Source organism: Leucoraja erinacea, unplaced genomic scaffold, assembly GCF_028641065.1.
Source record: "Leucoraja erinacea ecotype New England unplaced genomic scaffold, Leri_hhj_1 Leri_404S, whole genome shotgun sequence".
Classification (NCBI taxonomy): domain Eukaryota; kingdom Metazoa; phylum Chordata; class Chondrichthyes; order Rajiformes; family Rajidae; genus Leucoraja; species Leucoraja erinaceus.
Window position 1 is genome coordinate 24,541 of NW_026576305.1, and position 18,654 is coordinate 43,194.

The 18,654-nt window shown below is 48.0% G+C and overlaps 1 pseudogene; it reads right to left on the reverse strand.

Moving 5' to 3' along the window:
• Positions 1 to 11,444: 11,444 nt before the first annotated feature.
• Positions 11,445 to 18,654, reverse strand: part of LOC129693734 (zinc finger protein 271-like) — a 28,949-nt pseudogene continuing 21,739 nt past the window's right edge.

Genomic DNA, 18,654 nt, shown 5'->3' on the forward strand with positions numbered 1-18,654 from the left:
TGTTTCTATGTTTTTGTTTCTCTATATATATATATATGCATAAAAGCATGAATAATCATCTGATTTCCATACATGAATATACTAAGGTCATTCATGTGCTGCACCTGTTGATCAGAGCCTGGCTCTACTGTGGAATGTTATTAGGAATGTAATTTAGCCTAACCTTATTCATACCTAATTCAATTTGAAGCATAAATGTTGCATTCAAGTGTAAGTTAAAAGACTCGCTACAGTATGCACCAGATTGCACAATTTAAAGCTGAAAAATGGCAACCAGCGATCACCCTGTACACTGGCACTATCCTGGACACTAGGGATGTGTTACTACACTTACCGAATAGTTAAAGGCATGGATAGAGTGGATGTGGAGAGGATGTTTCCACCAGTAGGAGAGTTTAGGAATAGAGGTCACAGCCTCAGATTTAAAGGACGTTCCTTTACGAAGGAGATGAGGTGGAATTTCTTTAGTCAGACGATGGTGAATCAGTGGAATTCTTTGCCACAGGGAAGGCCAAGTCAATGGATATTTTTAAAGCAGAGACAGATAGATTTTTGTCTGGGTACTGTTTGTAATGTCTGGGTAATGTCTGAAGAAGGGTTTCGGCCCGAAACGTTGCCTATTTCCTTCGCTCCATAGATGCTGCTGCACCTGCTGAGTTTCTCCAGCTTTTTTGTGTACCACAGATAGATTCTTGATTAGTACAGTTGTCAGAGGTTATGGGGAGAAGGCAGGAGAATGTGGTTAGAAAGATCAGCCATGATTGAATGGCGGAGTAGCCTTCATGGGCCGAATGGCCTAATTTTGTTCCTATCACATGACCTTTTAATCGTATGACGATTTACAGTTTACAGAAGCCAATTAACCTCAAAAGCACCAGGAGAAACCCCACGTGGTCATTGGGAGAATGTACAAACTACATGCATACCCTATACAGACAACACATAGTCGGGATTGAACCCGGGTCTCTGGTAAGGCATCAAGTCTACTGATGCTCCACTGTCAGTGTGCGGTTTCCTCCATTTTGCTCCTTTGTGCAGATTAGCGGCTTAATTAGCCACAGTAAGTTGCCTTTGATATGTAAATAAATGGACGGATCTGGGGGGAGTTGATGATGTGGGGACCATAAAATGAGATTGGTGTAGGATTTTTGTAAGTGGATGCTCGATGGTGCTCATAAATCTCCTGGCTGAAGTCTTTTAATTTAGTTTAGTTTAGAGATACAGGCCCTTCGGCCCACCGTGTCCGTGCCAACGAGCGATCCCCCGCATACTAACACTATCCGGCAGCCACTAGAGACAATTTACAATTGTACCAAGCCAATTAACCTACAAACCTGTGCTTATTTGGAGTATGGGCGGAACCAGAGATCCCTGAGAAAACCCATGCAAGTCACTGGGGGAGCGTGCAAACTCCGTACAAACAGCACCCATGGTCAGCATTGAACCCGGGTAAGGCAGTAGCTCTACTGCTGCACTACTAGGCCACCCCAATATTGTATTGTCGTATTTCTCTATGACCTGCTACCTTCGAGAACCAAATTGCACAGCGCAGGCTCCCACCAAAAATGTGATTATAGACAAATAATCTTGTTTTATTAATGCTTAGATTGTCAAAGAGATATAGGCATGTGGTAAGGAAACAGGCCCTTCAGCTCACCAAGTCTGGGACAACCACCAACTTCCACTTACATAATTCTATCTCAATCCTCGAGAATTTTAGGGAATGAGGTGTTCTTCTCCTTCGTCATAGATGAGCCCCTCACCAGGGTCCCCTCAATATCCCAATGTTCCACTCTTGCTCCCCCTGTCCTTTGCCTCCCCCATTGTCGGAGTGAGGACTAGCGCAAATGGGAGGAACAGCATTCATATTTCGCTTGGACAGCTTACACCCCAGCGGTATGAACATTGACTTCTCTAACTTCAATTAACCCGTGCATTCCCTCTCTCTCCATCCCCTCCCCCTACCCACTTCACCCACCAGTCTTACTGTCTCCGACTACATTTTATCTCTGTTTGCTTTGTTGTTGTGAATTTCCCCAGCTAACATTGATCTATTCCGCATTTTCCTTTATCTCCATTCCTCTTGGCCTGTTATCACATGTTACATTTCCTTGTCTATATATCTCCCCCTCCCCTGACATCAATCTGAAGAAGAGTCTCGACTCGAAATGTCTCCCATTCCTCCTCTCCATGATGCTGCCTGTCCCGCTGAGTTGCTCCAGCATTTTGTGTCTATCTTCAGTTTAAACCAGCATCTGCACTTCTCTCCTACGCATTAATCCTCTTTTGTTTTCCCCACTTTCTTATCCACTCTCCCCAGATTCTCCCATTCACCCACACACTGGAGAATGTCAATTAATCTAACACGCACACATTTTGGGTGTGGGATGAAAGCGGAAACCAGCACCCAGAGGAAACCCATGTGTAGGAATCAACTGCAGGTGCTGATTTACACCAAAGATAGACACAAAATGCTGGAGTAACTCAGTAGGTCAGGCAGCATCTCTGGAGAGAAGTGGTAATATCGGCTAAATTAGAGTTATTAAAAAAATGGAGGAGCTTTGCATTTGCAAGGCCTGCTTGGCCTTTCTCTGTGAAACGCTACAAGCTGTGAGCCGGTGCCAGAAAGTGCCGGGAGATCAGGCACATCTAGGCAGATTGAGTGGAGGTGTTCAGCGAAACGATCGCCAAGCCTGCACTTGGTCTCGCCGATATATAGGTGTCCTGGAACAGTAGGTGCCTAGATTGATATCAGATAAGATGAGGTCCAGATGAGTTGAGTTGCATTCAACTGACTTCCTTCCAGAAGCTTCTGTAGAAACATTGTAATGGGGCACTTTGTAATTGGGTTGGGGAACTGTCAATTACTGCATAAGGTGATCAATATGTGTGATTGGTTTGTAGGGGCTGCCACCCCCATGTAGTTCTACCCCATAGGGTCCTTCTTCTTCTTGCAAATGAAACGTAAACGAAAGGAATAGATAGATCTCAAGCCGGGTGTTGAGCAGCCAGGTTGGTGTCTCTGCATCAATGTCTGCCAGGCCCTGAGCTCCATTTGGTGGGTGGTAGAGCGGGCACCCAGAGATGACATGGTTGGCTGTCTGTCGTTCTGCTCCGCATTCACAGGCTGGGCTCTGGCGGAGCCCCCATTTCCACACGCTGGCATTGAAACGCCCAACTCCAGTACCAAGTCTGTTGAGCTTCATCCATGCTCCTCTGGGGAGGTCAGACCCTAGACAGCTTGTATCTGGTGAAGAGATGGTGATGAGGTTGCCTTCCACTCCAGTGTGCTATCCTGTGTGGCTGGATGGCTATCCAGTGTGCTTTTGTCTCAGTTGGCTGGATGGATGCTAGGAGTTGTTTTCCATGTAGCCTCTGCTGATAGGCCCCACAGGGTCCGATGACCTATAAAAAGTGATCCCTACTAGGATCGTTGTCGATCTTCTGGAGAGGCACTTGGGACTGCGTAACCTTTTTGAGATGTCTGCTTGCCCGAGGCTGAAGGGCTCGGACAAGTAGAGACAAGGATCGAACCCGTGGAGTTTAGTGGTCCAGTGCTTGACTCAGTGTTTCACTAAACTAGACTAAGGGGGGTTAGCCCTAGGAGCATAATTACACTGGGGGCTCGTCCGGGATCTGAATGGACCCCCAGACATAAGTTTGTGATCGGGGCGTTGAGCCGCTCCAGATTGCGAGGGGAGAAATCGGTTCCGGTTTTCGCAATAGTTTTCCATCTTTGCTTGTCAGAGCGGATCGATCATTCGCTCGCTTGTGTTGGGGATCCCAATGAGATCTGAGAACAGTACTCTAGCATGCGATGAGGGCATCCTTGCCTTTTGGGGTGAAAGGCCCTTCAGAATTAGTCAACAGCTGTTACAAAATCCAAAAGTCAGGTATCATTAAGTTCTGCTGATATCCAAAAAGTAACTGAGGGGTTTTGGACGTCTGATTGGCTGGATATCTGATTGGCTGGATATTTGAATATACAGGACTGGGTCGGAACTGTACCAAGAGGTGAAGTACTGCATCGTTGCTTAGGGTGCAAATTGGAAAGGCACTTTAAAGATTGGCATCGACTTCCAGCGTGAAGCGTACACGCGCTGACGCCCGGTATCAAGCAGGTAGAAAGGATGAAGCCCGTGGGTGAGCCTATGAGGGTTTGAGTCCTCACCTGTGTGAGTGGTATCTGGAACTGAAAAGAAGGGGGAAGAGTCTCGTGAAGGTACTGGGAACTCAGTGGTTAATGTATAATTGGCAGAAAATGCTTTTAACCAATCTTGAGAATTTAATCATAATAAAGACGTCTGTCAGGCACAAACAGAAATTACATGTCTTTCGATATGTAGTTACAGGCAGTCAAGGGCAGCCGTAGGCAATATCCTTCGCTGACCGGGCATTTTAATTGGCTCATTGGAGTTTCCAGGACTAAGGAAAACCGACCGTTAATGTTAAATGCCCGCTAAACTTTGTCTGGCTTCTTAAAAATGTCTACTCTCCTTCTCCCCCCCCCCCCCCCCCCCCCCCCCCCCCCCCGCACTCTCTAAAGGACTTACCGTACGCTGTGCAGCCGTCTTTTACCTTCCTCTTCATCGCGGGTGTGAATTTCAGACAGTGCTCCCCCACTTTCCCTGGCCCCCGTCTTTGCCATGCGTTTGTGTATGTGTGCGGTCGGTCGATCCAGCTCGCGGTTTCATTGCTGACGGTCGATACAGCTCGAGGTTTTCCAGGTGATTGCCCTAGAGCTTGAAGGTTGAAGACACTCGCTGTAAAGTCACGTCAGCGGTACAGACCCTGAAGGAAATCCAACACATGCAGCATGGGCAGATGTAATAGCAGACAGTAGTGCAAGGGAAGAGGCAGTTTTAACAGCCCTTGCGAATACCTTTCAGAAACCAAATGATCTAGCTCGAATTTTGGAGATAAAACCAAAGAAACATAGTAGGCCATTCGGCCCTTCGAGCCTGCACTGCCATTCAATATGATCATGGCTGCTCATCCAACTTAGTATCCTATACCTGCCTTCATACCGCCTGATCCATTTAGCCACAAGGGCCACATCCAAATTCCTCTTAAATATAGCCAATCAACTAGCCTCAACTACCTTCTGTGGCAGAGAGTTCCAGAGATTCACCACTCTCTGTGAAAAATGTTTTTCTCATCTCGGTACTAAAGGATATCCGCTTTATCCTTAAACCGTGACCCCTTGTCCTGGACTTCCCCAACATCGGGAACAATCTTCCTGCATCTAACCTGTCCAACCCCTTAAGAATTTTCTAAGTTTCTATAAGATCCCCCCTCAATCTTCTAACTTCTAGTTAGTACAAGCCGAGTCTATCCAGTCTTTCTTCATATGTCCTGACATCCCAGGAATCAGTCTGGTGAACCTTCTCTGCACTCCCTCTATGGCAAGAATGTCTTTCCTCAGATTTGGAGGCCAAAACTATACGCAATACTCCAGGTGTGGTCTCACCAATATCCTGTACAACTGCAGTAGAACCTCCCTGCTCCTATACTCAAATATTTTTGCTATGAATGCTAACATACCATTAGCTTTCATCACTGCCTGCTGCACCTACATTCCTACTTTCAATGACTGATGTACCATGACACCCAGGTCTCGTTGTATCTCCCCTTTTCCTAATCGGCCACCAGTCAGGTAACAGTCTACTTTCCTGTTTTTGCCACCAAAGTAGGAGGAAGAAAGATTCTAAGGGGAGAAAGGGACAACCATGGCTGACAAGGGATGTCAGGGACAGTATAAAAATTAAAGCGAAGAAGTACATCGTAGCAAAGATGAGCGGGAAGCAAGAGGATTGGGTAATGTTTAAAGAACAACAGAAGATAACTAAAAAGACAATAAAGAGGGAAAAGATGAGGTACGAGGGTAAGCTAGCCGAGAATATAAAGCAGGATAGTAAAAGCTTCTTTAGGTAGGTGAAGAGGAAAACATTAGTTAAGACCAAAGTTGGACCCTTGATGACCGAAAAAGGTGAATTTATTATGGGGAACAATAAAATGGCAGTTGAGTTGAACAGATACTTTGGATCTGTCTTCACTAAGGAGGACACAAACAATCTCCCTGATGTACTAGAGGCCAGAGGATCTGAGGTGACAGAGGAACTGAAGGAAATCCACATTAGGCAGGAAATGGTGTTGGATAGACTGATGGGACTGAAGGTTGATAAATCCCCAGGGCCTGATGGTCTGCATCCCAGGGTACTTAAGGAAGTGGCTCTAGAAATCGTGGATGCATTGGTGATAATTTTCCTATGTTCTATAGACTCAGGATCAGTTCCTGTGGACTGGAGGGTAGCACCGTCATTCAATGTGATCATGGCTGATCATACCCAATCAGTACCCCGTTCCTGCCTTCTCCCAATGTTGCCTGACTCCGCTATCTTTAAGAGCCCTATCTAGCTCTCTCTTGAAAGCATCCAGAGAACCAGCCTCCACTGCCCTCTGAGGCAGAGAATTCCACACTCACCACTCTGTCAGAAAAAGTGTTTCCTCGTCTCCGTTCTAAATGGCATAATCCTTCCTCTTAAACTGTGGACCCTGGTTCTGGACTCCGCCAACATCAGGAACATGTTTCCTGCCTCTAGCGTGTCCAAGCCCTTAACAATCTTATATGTTTCAATAAGATGCCCTCTCATCCTTCTAAACTCCAGAGTGTACAAGCCCAGCCGCTCCATTCTCTCAGCATATGACAGTCCCTCAATAGCCAGAATGTCCTTCCTCATATTAGGGGACCAAAACTGTACACAATACTCCAGGTGTGGTCTCACCAGGGCTCTGTACGACCTCTTTGCTCCTATATTCGATTCCTCGTTATAAAGGCCAACATGCCAGTCGCTTTCTTCACTGCCTGCTGTACCTACATGCTTACTTTCATAGACTGATGTACAAGGAAGCCCAGATTACGTTGTACTTCGCTCCATAGATGCTGCTGCACCCGCTGAGTTTCTCCAGCATTTTTGTGTACCTCCCGTTGTACTTCCCCTTTTCCCAACTTCACGTCATTTTGATAATGCTGAAATAGGTGCTAGTTGCCTCATGGCAATATCCTTGTAAACATTTTCTCAAGAGCATTTACTTTCTACCTGTTATTTAAAGCAGAATAAGAACATATTGACTGCATGATATTTTCTGTAATTCCAGATGTCGGCAGTGGGTCCAGAATACTCGCCGACATGATCTCCTAAACCAAACTGTGGAGTATTTGTCAAATAACTGCCGTCTTATGTACATTGTGTGAAATTGTGATTTGTTAGCTGCGCAAAACAATGCAAATGGCGATTTATTTATTATTGTATCTACGTTGGACGTTTTGTTCTTTGGTGAAGCAGGGGTGGGGCTATCATTGTGTTACATACGTTGAATTGTACATCACTTTCACTGGTTAGCTGATATGCTGAACACTGCAACCCTGTATATCTCGCGCACAGAATAATGTGAATTATGTAAATCTTACTATGCATGTCAGAAATAAAAGTGGTAACCATTTTAATGGATTTCTATTTGAATTATTTAAAATTGAGTTGGTTGGTGCAATATTGGTGCCATATGCCGATAATGTGTCGTTATCAGTTATTCAGTGTTAAAAAGAAAAATAAATCACAATAAAAGATATTCCTTCCACAGCACGGCCGAGGCACCAAAGTGAAGTTGCGGGGAGGTTTACAATGTTTTTTTATTTAATGTTCCTTGTCTAATCTGAAATAAAGTTCATCATTGTATATAAAAATCGGAAGAAATGTAAATGTGCGTGTTATATGATTATATACATCTATATCACATTCATATATGTGTGTTCTTTCCAGCACAATCTAATCAGTTGTATGCTCGCTGAATAAAACCATCCTTCAGTTATACATCATTTGTAAATCTTGCTTAAACAAATTCAATTTTGTGAAATATTTAATTTAGATAACCCCACCATTATAGACAGATCTCATTCCACTCTCTGGCTATTGGGAAGACCAGACCCATTTTATTGTTGATAAACAACTCCATAGACACAAAAACATTAAGCAACATTCCAGGGCTCGAGAAACTGGAATCTTCAAATTGCTATTATTTTCCCAAATACTGCAGTTGTGAACAGTGTGATTAGATGAATGAATTACAGAGTGCAAATGTAATACAAAATCAACTCAAACACAGCATATGAGCCATTTAAAAATAAATGATTTAAAAAACATCAAAAATTACCAGTCAAATTTTATAAACATTTAATTATTTAACAAGAATTTAACAAGAATTATGAACTAACCCTATATCACACACACAAACTGTTACCTAACCCTATATCACACACACAAACTGTTACTGAAATGGACAACAAAATGCCTAGGTTCTGCTCCATTGCTACTACACGTCAGCCCATTGCATTTCGCAGCAGTGGCCTATCTTGCTCCACTATAAGTCAAGTCAAGTTTATTTGTCACATACACATACGAGATGTGCAGTGAAATGAAAGTGGCAATGCTCGCGGACTTTTGTGCAAAAGACAAACAACAAAACAACCAAACAAATTATAAACACAATCATAACACACATATTTTTTTTACATAATAAATAATGGAAGGAAAAAACGTTCTGTAGAGTTAGTCCCTGGTGAGATAGGCATTTACAGTCCAAATTGCCTCTGGGAAGAAACTCCTTCTCAACCTCTCCGTTCTCACCGCATGGCAACGGAGGCGTTTGCCTGACCTTAGCAGCTGGAACAGTCCGTTGCAGGGGTGGAAGGGGTCTCTCATGATTTTGTTTGCTCTGGAGTTGCACCTCCTGTTGTATAGTTCCTGCAGGGGGGTGAGTGAAGTGCCCATAGTGCGTTCGGATGAACGCACTACTCTCTGCAGTGCCTTCTTGTCCTTGGCAGAGCAATTCCCAAACCAGATGGTAATGTTCCCGGACAAGATGCTTTCCACCGCCGCTGCGTAGAAACGCTGGAGGATCCTCGGAGACACTCTGAATTTCCTCAATTGCCTGAGGTGGTAAAGGCGTTGCCTTGCCTTACTCACGAGTGCTGAAGCGTGTGATGCCCATGTCATATCCTCAGAGATGTGGACTCCTAGATATTTAAAACAGTTCACCCTATCCACAGGATCCCCATTTATACTCAATGGAGTGTACGTCCTCGGATGATGTGCCCTCCTAAAGTCCATGATCAGCTCCTTCGTTTTTTTGATGTTCAAGAGGAGGCTGTTCTCCTGGCACCAGAGTGCTAGATCAGCCACCTCCTCCCGGTAGGCCTTCTCATAGAAACATAGAAAGTAGGTGCGAGAGCAGACCACCAGGTCCATCGAGCCCGCACCGCCATTCGCTCATGGCTGAACACTAAACAGACACACTTACCCACAAACAGTAGACACAAGACACAGAACACAAGACACTACCCTCCCCTTTATACCGCTATCACCCCTCTCCACCCCAAGAACCTCGTGATCTCCTGGGGGAGGCAAAAAACCGGATAAAAACCCAGGTCCAATTCGAGAAAAAAATCCGGGAAATTCCTCTCCGACCCCAATCCAGGCGATCGACACTTGTCCAGGAGATCACTCAGGTCTTACTATACTATCCATACCTAGGTCCGTATCCCTGCCCTCTCCCCGTAGCCCCTTATCCCCTTGGCAGCTAAAAAACCATATATTTTAGTTTTAAATATATTTAAAGTTTCTGCTTCCACTGCTCCCTGGGGCAGTGAATTCCATAAATTAACCACCCTCTGGGTGAAGAAGTTCTTCCTCATCTCAGTTTTAAAAGAGCCCCCCCTTATTCTGCAACTATGTCCCCTAATTCTAGTTTCCCCGATCATTGGGAACATCCTCGGTGCATCCACCCGATCAAGGCCCCTCACGATCTTATATGTTTCAATGAGATCGCCTCTCATTCTTCTGAACTCCAAAGAGTAGAGTTCCAGCCTACTTAACCTTTCCTCATATGTCAATCCCCTCATTGCAGGAATGAATCTTGTAAACCTTCGCTGCACTGCCTCCAGGGCTAGTACATCCTTTCTTAAGTATGGACCCCAGAACTGTACACAGTATTCCAAATGTGGTCTCACTAATACTGTGTACAGCTGCAGCAAGACCTCCGTGTTTTTATACTCAATCCCCCTAGCAATAAAGGCCAAAACTCCATTGGCCTTCCTGATTGCTTGCTGCACCTGCATACTAACTTTCAGTGATTCATGTACTAATACCCCTAGATCCCTTTGCGTTGCATTACAACGCAGCTCCTCCTCATTTAGAAAATAACTTGCCCTATCATTTTTTTTCCCAAAGTGAATGACTTCACATTTATTAGTATTAAATTTCATCTGCCAAGTTGTTGCCCACTCACCTAGCTTATCTATATCCTTTTGCAGACTCTTCCTATCCTCCTCATCCCCTACTTTTCCTCCCATTTTTGTATCGTCCGCAAATTTTGATATATTACACTTGGTTCCCTCCTCCAAATCATTTATATAAATTGTGAACAACTGGGGTCCCAGCACCGACCCTTGCGGAACCCCGCTAGTTACCGGTTGCCATCCCGAGTATGAACCATTTATCCCCACTCTCTGCTTCCTATTTGTTAGCCAATCCTCTACCCATGCTAATATATTACCCCCAATCCCATAATTTTTTATTTTTAGCAATAGTCTCTTATGTGGCACCTTGTCAAAAGCCTTTTGGAAGTCCCAAGTATACCACATCCACCGGTTCCCCTTTATCCACCCGGGTTGTTACTTCCTCAAAGAATTCGAGCAGATTCGTTAAACAGGACTTCCCATTTCACAAAACCATGCTGGTTCTGTCCGATGAAGTCATGTTTATCCAAGAGCCCCGTTAGTGTTTCTTTAATAATTGTCTCTAACATTTTACCCACCACCGATGTTAGACTAACCGGTCTATAGTTACCCGCCTTCTGTTTACTTCCTTTTTTAAATATAGGTGTTACATTGGCCATTTTCCAATCCACTGGGACCGTTCCTGCCTCCAGGGAGTTTTGGAAAATTATCACCAATGCATCCACAATCCCCACCGCTATCTCCCCCAACACCCTTGGATGTTATCCATCAGGCCCAGGGGATTTATCCTCCTTCAGTCTCATTAATTTCCCTAATACCACCTCCTTGGTGATCTTAATAGTATTTAGCTCCTCCATTCCTACCGCCCCCTGTTTATCCAGCGTTGGAATATATTTTGTGTCTTCTATGGTGAAGACTGATACAAAATACTCGTTTAATGCCTTTGCCATTTCCATGTTCCCCACAAACAACTCTCCAGTCTCACCCTCCAATGGACCAACGTTCACCTTAGCCACCCTTTTTCTTTTTATATAGCTATATAAAAACTCTTACTATTAGTTTTTATGTTGTTCGCTAATTCCTTTCATAGTCTATTTTCCCCGTCTTAATTAATCTCTTAGTTATTTTTTGCTGACCTTTAAATGCTTCCCAATCCTCTACCCTCCCACTATCTCTGGCTACCTTATATGCCATCAATCTTTGGTAGGGATTACCTGAAATTAGAGAAGTCAATGTTCTGCGAGAGAGGGAGTGTGTGAGAGAGGAGGGGGGGGGGGGCATGAGAGGGTGAAGTGGAGAGAATTTGTGTACGAGTGGGGTGAAATTGGGGAGAGTGACGAATGTATATGTGCAGCTTTATGGGACATTGGTCAGGTAGCATTTGGAGGATTGCATACAGTTCTGGTCACTCCATTACAGGACTGATGTGGTGGCTTTGGGGAACGTGCAGAGATGGTTAACCAGAATGGATTAAAAACATGGAACTACAGATGCTGGTTTACAAAAAAGGACACAAAATGCTGGAGTAACTGTGGGACAGGCAGCATCTCTGGAGAGAAGGAATGGGTGATTGAAGAAATGACCCGAAACGTTACCCATTCCTTCCAGCATTTTGTGTCAACCTAAACACGGCCTATCTATCCATGTGGCATTGTGCCAGCAGGCCGGAGGAACGGTCAAAGGCCTTGCCATAGAGCGGGCAGGTGAAGGGGCTCTGGCCGGTGTGGACTCCAGCAGGTGGTCAAGGCGGGTGAAGCCGTTACCACAGGACGGGCAGGGGAAGGGACGCTCACCGCTGTGGGTACGTCGGTGCTGCCACAGGCTGGACATGCGGGTGAAACCTTTGCCACAGTCAGCGTACACAAAGGGTCTCTCTCCGGTGTGTATCTGCTGGTGCTCCCGCAGCCCCCATGCTCTCTTGTCACAGTGGGAGCAGCTGCTCGCCGACGTGAGTCCGCCGGTGCTGCCGCAACCCCCGTGAGCTGTCAAACTCCTCACCGCAGTACGGGCAGTCGTAGGGCGGGCCACTGGTGTGCACGCGCTGGTGAGACAGGGCATGGGAGGCCATGGCAAAACGCTCTCCACACACCGGGTTGGAGACGGGACGGTCGCCGGTGTGCACCCGCTGGTGGGACAGCAGCTTGGTGGAGCGGGTGAAGCCCTTGCCGCACTGGGTGCAGGTGTAGGGGCGCTCGCCGGTGTGGGTGCGCTGGTGTTGCAGCAGGTTGCTGGAGCGGGTGAAGCCCTTGCCGCACTGGGCGCAGGTGTAGGGGCGCTCGCCGGTGTGGGTGCGCTGGTGCACCAGCAGGTTGCTGGAGGTGGTGAAGCCCTTGCCGCACTGGGCGCAGGTGTAGGGGCGCTCGCCGGTGTGGGTGCGCTGGTGCACCAGCAGGCTGGCTGGAGCTGGGTGAAGCCCTTGCCGCACTGGGCGCAGGTGTAGGGGCGCTCGCCGGTGTGGGTGCGCTGGTGGGACAGCAGGTTGCTGGAGGAGGTGAAGCCCTTGCCGCACTGGGCACAGGTGTAGGGGCGCTCGCCAGTGTGGATGCGCTGGTGATTCATCAGGGTGCCGGAGGAGATGAAGCCCTTGCCGCACTGGATGCAGGTGTAGGGACGCTCGCCAGTGTGGATGCGCTGGTGGATCAACAAATGGCTGGAGGAGGTGAAGCCCTTGCCGCACTGGGCACAGGTGTGGGGGCCCTCGCCAGTGTGGGTGCGCTGGTGAATCAGCAGCCTGCTGGAATGTGTGAAGCTCTTGCCGCACTGGGCACAGGTGTAGGGGCGCTCACCGGTGTGGGTGCGCTGGTGCTGCATCAGGCTGCTGGAGGAGGTGAAGCCCTTGCCGCACTGGGAGCAGGTGTAGGGCCGCTCCCCGGTGTGCATGAGCATGTGTTTCTTCAGCTCTGGCAACGACTTGAAGCCTCTGCCACAGTCGGAGCAGGTGAACGGCCGCTCACTGCTGTGCACCCGCTGGTGCACCCACAGCCCCGACGACTGGGCAAAGCCCTTGCCGCATGTGGAGCAGGCATAGGGCGTCTCGCCCTTGTGCACCTGCCAGTGAATCTTCAGGGTCCTCGCCGTCTTGAAGCTCTTGCAGCACTCCAAGCAGTCGAAGGGGCGTTCTCCCGTGTGAACCCGCCGGTGTATCTTCAGTTCATTCGCCGTTTTGAAGGTCTTGCCGCACTCTGAGCAGTCGAAGGGGCGTTCTCCCGTGTGAACTCGCCGGTGGATCTCTAGTTTGCTCCGGGTCAGCCAGGCCTTGCCACAAATTTCACACTCATAACGCTTCTCCTTGTTGTGCCCCGTCATGTGGTCAACCATCGAAGCGCAGCCCCTCGATGCTCAGCCCTCACGCTAAGTAGATGGGGGGGGGGGGGGGGTGTTCAAGTGCACCCTGGCCGCCCTCAATGACCGCTCACATCCCCGTCTCTCCGTCCATAGCAGCGGCTCCTAAACCCTGCAGGAGGGGAACACAGAGAATTAACAAGCTAGTTCTGCAAAATTGTTAAATTGTCCCTAATGTACGTAAAATAGTGCTAGTGTACGTACGGGGTGATCGCTGGCCGGCGTGGACTCCGCGGGCTGAAAGACCTGTTTCTGCGCTGCATCTCTAAACTAAACTAAACCAAAGAAGGGTCTGAAATACTGAATCTTGCCCTGGCATATCTCTATATGTATATATTATGTGGTTTGTTTGTTTATACTATTCTTATAATAAATGTAAAGTACTTTGGCCAACGAGAGTTGTTTTTTAAATGTGACTTGACTTGCCCCAAAATGTCACCCAGCACATACTCTCTGTCTCTCTCTCTCTGTGACTGAAACACTCAATCTGGGCCTGACATCCACGAGCCGAGTCCGGAAACGCCCGAGTCCGAGTTGAGCCGCGTCATCACCGCCGGAAACGCCCGAGTGAGCGCTGCCGGAAACGCCCGAGTGCGTGAGCGGAAAAACCCGAGTGAGCGCCGACGCGCCAAGATGGCGGCGCTGGCGGAAATGGACGGGGTGGTCAAACGCATCACCCACGGCGGCCCCGACCCCGGCGGGCGGCAGCGCTTCATCCCCGGCAACAATGTAGCGGAGCGGGGACGCTGGGGGAGAGAGAGGGAGAGAGAGAGACTCACTGAGAGGAGACGGTGATGGCGGCGGTGATCAAGATGGCGGCGGTTCTATGCACCAACCAAAGATCTGGCACCAAATGTCCCAAAATCCCGCCCCCTTCCGCGCTGATTGGACGAGGAGACTGACGGCGGTCCCGGCCAATTGGCGGAGGGTTAGAGAGACATCCCCCACCTATAGGCTCTGATTGGATGGGGGCTGAGTGATGGGCGGACGGATCATCCTATGGGTGGGCTGATGGGCTACAGACGATTTGACGGACGGAAGGACCACCCAATGGGCGGAGGTTGCAGATTGGCCCGTCCCCTGTCGTTGCTGGTTGGATGGAGAGGGGAGAGGGGCGGACAGACCATCCAATGAGGAGGGGGGGAGGGTCTGAGGGATGGATGGGCCAATGGGCGGGGTAGTTGGTGACTGTCCCGCCTCTAGATGTGGCTGATTAGATGGGTGATGGGCAGCTAGATCATCCAATGAGGGAATGAGTTGGTGGTTCTCCCGCCTCCCACAGGCAGTGATTGGAGGAGGAAACGGCAACGGACATTGGCCTTGGGCAATGGGCGGAGGAGTTCATCGTTGCTCATTGGAGGAGGAGGGAGACGGACAGACGGCCTGGCCAATGGGCGTAGGGTTAGAGGGACATCTGGAGTGTTACAGTTTTGGACATCCTTGTGATTGAGGCACCAGGTTGATCCCTGGGATGGAGGGGCTGACATATGTGGACAGATTCAACATAGAAACATAGACAATAGGTGCAGGAGTAGGCTATTCGGCCCTTCGAGCCAGCACCGCCATTCAATATATATATATAAAGCTTTATTTCAGACACAGGTCCATATAACACTATGTTAGCATTCATAGCAAAAGGATTTGAGTATAAGAGCAGGGAGGTTCTACTGCAGTTGTACAGGGTCTTAGTGAGACCACACCTGGAGTATTGCGTACAGTTTTGATCTCCTAATCTGAGGAAAGACATTCTTGCCATAGAGGAAGTACAGAGAAGGTTCACCAGACTGATTCCTGGGATGTCAGGACTTTCATATGAAGAAAGACTGGATAGACTCGGCTTGTACACGCTAGAATTCAGAAGATTGAGGGGGGATCTTATAGAAACTTACTAAATTCTTAAGGGGTTGGACAGGCTAGATGCAGGAAGATTATTCCCGATGTAGGGGAAGTCCAGAACTAGGGGTCACAGTTTAAGGATAAGAGGGAAGTCTATTAGGACCGAGATGAGAAAATCATTTTTCACACAGAGAGTGGTGAATCTGTGGAATTCTCCGCCACAGAAGGTAGTTGAGGCCAGTTCATTGACTATATTTTGGAGGGAGTTAGATGTGGCCCTTGTGGCTAAAGGGATCAGGGGGTATGGAGAGATGGCAGGTACAGGATACTGAGTTGGATGATCAGCCATGATCATATTGAATGGCGGTGCAGGTATTCAGAGCAACTGGAATCTTCATATTGCTATTATTTTCCCAAATATTGCTGTTGTGAACAGTGTGATTAGATGAATGAATTGCAGAGTGCAAGTGTAATACAAATCCAACTCAAACACAGCACATGAGCCATTAAAAAGAAAAGATTAAAAAAAACATTAAAAAAAGCAAGTAACAGAGTCAAATTGTCTAAACATTTTATTCTTTAACAAGAATTAACAGAATTATGAACTAACAGAATTATGAATCTAACCCTATATCACACACACAAACTGTTCCCCCGCAACGTTGATTACACTGCGAGTTGGGTAGGTTCCGCCCAGTTGCACTTACTCCCATCATCACCAAGTGCTTCGAGAGGCTGGTCCTGGCACACCTCAAAGGCTGCCTACCCCCCCACATTGGATCCCTATCAGTTTGCCTACCGCAAGAACAGGAGTACGGAGGATGCCATCTCAAGGGCACTTCACTCTGCCCTCTCCCACCTCCACAACAGAGACACCTACATAAGAATGCTGTTCATTGATTACAGCTCAGCATTCAACACCATTATACCCTCTAAACTGATCACCGAACTCGGTGACCTGGGCATCGACCCCACCCTCTGCAACTGGATATTGGACTTTCTAACCAACAGACCCCAGTCTGTTAGGTTAGACAAGCACACCTCTTCAACCCTCACCCTCAACACTGGCGTTCCACAGGGCTGTGTGCTGATCCCCCTCCTCTACTCCCTCTTCACCTACGACTGCACACCTGTACATGGTACTAACACCATCATCAAGTATGCAGATGATACAACGGCCTCATCAGCAAAACAATGATAAGTTTGCCTATAGGGAGGAGGTCCAGCTCCTAGCAGAATGGTGCGCTGACAATGTTGTGGGCGGCGCGACTCTCGTCAGCAGCGGCCTCCAACAGGAACGACCTGGGGCTCCAGTTGTGGAGCTGCGGACTACTCAACGTCGCGGGGCTGGCCGAGTCCGGAGCGGGTGGAGCTGTGGTGGAGCGCTGCTGCGACCTGACCCCCGGAGATTCGGGGGCTACAGCCGCGGGTCTGGCGGACGGCGGCACCGGGAGCCCGCGGGTCCCTGGTGGGAGACCGCTTTTCGCGGCTTCCGCAGCGGCAACTGCTCCCGCCCGAGTTGCGGGGATGAAGAGCACCTGGAGCTGGTACTTACCATCGCCCAGGGGGGGGGGGGGGGGGGGGGGGGGGGGGGGGTGCAGTGGAGAGATAAGTTTTTTTTGCCTTCCATCACAGTGCTGTGATGGATGTTTGTGTAAATTGTGTTGTGTCACGGGTCTTTTTCGTTTTGTAATGTATAGCTGCAGAAACGACTTTTCGTTTGGACCTCAACAGGGTCCAAATGACAAATAAATTGTATTGTATATTGTATTGTATTGTATTGTATTGTACAACAACCTGGCCCTTAACTCCAAGAAGACCAAGGATTATCCTCAATAAGGATTGTATCATAATTGTATAATAGTTTATTATGGATATATGTTTGTATTCTATTTATGGTGGTGGAACGTGTTTCCAGCTTCAGGTTCCTGGGGGTCAACATCTCTGAGGACCTCTCTTGGACCCACAATACCTCAACTCTGGTCAAGAAGGCTCACCAGCGTCTCTTCTTCCTGAGGAGACTGAAGAAGGCCCATCTGTCTCCTCAGATTCTGGTGAACTTCTACCGCTGCACCATCGAGAGCATCCTTACCAACTGTATCACAGTATGGTATGGCAACAGCTCTGTCTCCGACCGGAAGGCATTGCAGAGGGTGGTGAAAATTCCCCAACGCATCACCGGTTCCTCACTCCCCTCCATTGAGTCTGTCCAAAGCAAGCGTTGTCTGCGAAGGGCGCTCAGCATCGTCAAGGACTGCTCTCACCCCAACCACAATCTGTTTACCCTCCTACCATCCGGGAGGCGCTACAGGGCTCTCCATTGCCGGACTAGCAGGTCCAGGAACAGCTTCTTACCTGCTGCTGTTACATTACTCAACACTGTACCTCGGTGATTTCCCATCACCACCCCCCCCAGACACTCCTTCCACCAGGAAATAAATAATTGCACTACTATGACTGTGCTCGTAAATATATTTATTTATTGCTCATATTCTATGTCGCTCTTCTAGGGAGATGCTAACTGCATTTCGTTGTCTCTGTACTGTACACTGCACAATGACAATGACAATAAAGTTGAATGAATCTGAATCTGAATCTGAATTAACAGCATTATGAATGAACAGAATTATGAACTAACCCTATGTCACACACACAAACTGTTCACCCGCAACGTTGATTACACTGCGAGTCAGGTAGGTTCCGGTTACTGAAATGGACAACAAAAGGCCCAGGTTCCGCTCCATTGTTACTACACGTCAGCCCATTGCATTTCGCAGCAGTGGCCTATCTTGCTCCGCTATAGGATCTTTGGTAGGGATTACCTAAAATTAGAGAAGTCAATGTTCATACCGCTGGGTTGCAAACTGCCCAAGCGAAATATGAGGTGCTGCTCCTCCAATTTATGGTGGGCCTCACTCTGGCCATGGAAGAGGCCCAGGACAGAAAGGTAGCATTCAGAATGGGAGGGGGAGTTGAAGTGCTGAGCCACCGGGAGATCGGGTTGGTTAATGCGGACCGAGCGGAGGTGTTCGGTGTGTGTGGGTGAGTGTGTGTGTGTGCGAGCGAAAGTGTGTGTGTGAGAGAGAGCAAGAGAGAGAAGGTGTGTTTGTGTGAGAGAGAGGGAGAGAAAGAGGGAGTGTGTGAGATAGGGAGCAAGAGAGGAGGGGGGCACGAGAGGGTGG